The 1470-nt window shown below is 49.4% G+C and overlaps 1 protein-coding gene across 2 annotated transcripts in view; it reads right to left on the bottom strand.

The window, feature by feature from the left end:
* The window catches only part of Rora (RAR related orphan receptor A), a 743770-nt gene that overhangs the window by 589402 nt on the left and 152898 nt on the right, over positions 1–1470 (bottom strand). The gene's annotated exons all lie outside the window — the stretch shown is intronic.

Below are 1470 nucleotides of genomic sequence, written 5' to 3' on the forward strand. Positions count from 1 at the left end.
TATGTGTTCAGGTACATGTACACACAGAGAGAGAGAGAGAGAGAGAGAGAGAGAGAGAGAGAGAGAGAGAGAGAGAGAGAGAGAGATTGTGTGTGATTATGTGTTCAGGTGCATGTACACAAAGGTACATCTATGTTTGAAGACCTGAGGTCAACCTCGGAAGCCATCTACCTTGTTTCCTTTGAGATAGGTTCTCTCACTGAACCTGGAGCTCACCAAACAAGCTGGTATTGCTAGCCAGTGGGCCCCAGGAATCTGTCTCTAACCTACCCTGTCCTGAAATTAAAAGCAAGCTTGCATCGAGATACCAGGCAGTACATATGGGTGCTGAGGACCGAGCACAGGCCATCAAGCCTGTACTGTCTCCACTGAGCTACCCCACCAGCCTCACAAAGCGTATTTTTAATCCACTCTCAGTTGCTGCTCCCGCTGTGGCTGCTGTTGCTAGTGTGGGCATTTGTAGCACACTGGTGAAGCACTGACACTCGGTGGCTTTTCTCTTCCCAGAGTGTCATTTATTACTCCACATGTGGCAGATGTACTTATGGAGCAAACAGTAAGTAAGGAGGACATCCCTTGATCATCACAACAAAAATATTTAAGCAGCTTCTGTCACCAGCTCTGCTAGAGACCCGGCGGTATCCGTGAGATAAAAGCCCCTGCCCTCTAGGAATAGAGAAACTAAAGATAGACACCATTCACGTGGCCTCGCGCGGAGAGATAAGGCTGCCATTTTCTGATTAGAGTCAATCCCACAGAATAAAACAAAAGGCTTACAGCGGAGACGGTGAGCTTCCTTGGGAGGGCTCTGAAGTTTGCACATTTTAATTTGCAGCGATAGCATCGCCAGGCTGTGGATCATGGCACAGACATTACAATTGTATTTAAACATAATTCTAAAGTCAGTTTGTGTCCCTCAACCTGATGGTGGAAGAGTCCCTTCCCCGATCTAGTAGCCCTGACAGACAGGCAGGCGTGGTTGCGGAAGGCAGCGCCCACTGCCCTTTCCGAGGCCCCCGTGACTCGCAGCATCAAGGATCTGTGAACTGTTTGGCTAAGCAGAGGAATAGTCAGGTAATGATCATCTTTCATTCTACCCCTCCCTTGCTTGTTCAAAACAAAAAGCCCCATAACTGCTTCTTGAATTACACACAAGTGGGCCGTTGGCTGGGGCTGTAATTCAGCCTGGGGAAGCAAGGAAAACGCTCAAACCGCCTCTGTTGAGGCAGTGTCTGTCTTAAAGAGAGGTATTGCCATGGAGGGACTGGCGGGCAAAGGGGCACCCTTGAGTGGAGAGCCAGCTTCTTAAAGCACACCTGGAGGCACTGGCAGCACCTGAAGCCATCTTTAACTGTAGATGACGCCAAGTGTCGTCCATGGGCCTCTACTATAGACAGGGAGAATGAGAAGGAGGGAAGGCTAGAACTCGTTTTAGAAGAGTACCGCAGAAGGATGGCTCAGCCACCAAGA

The sequence above is a fragment of the Microtus ochrogaster genome, chromosome 5 (genome assembly GCF_000317375.1).
Source record: "Microtus ochrogaster isolate Prairie Vole_2 chromosome 5, MicOch1.0, whole genome shotgun sequence".
Classification (NCBI taxonomy): domain Eukaryota; kingdom Metazoa; phylum Chordata; class Mammalia; order Rodentia; family Cricetidae; genus Microtus; species Microtus ochrogaster.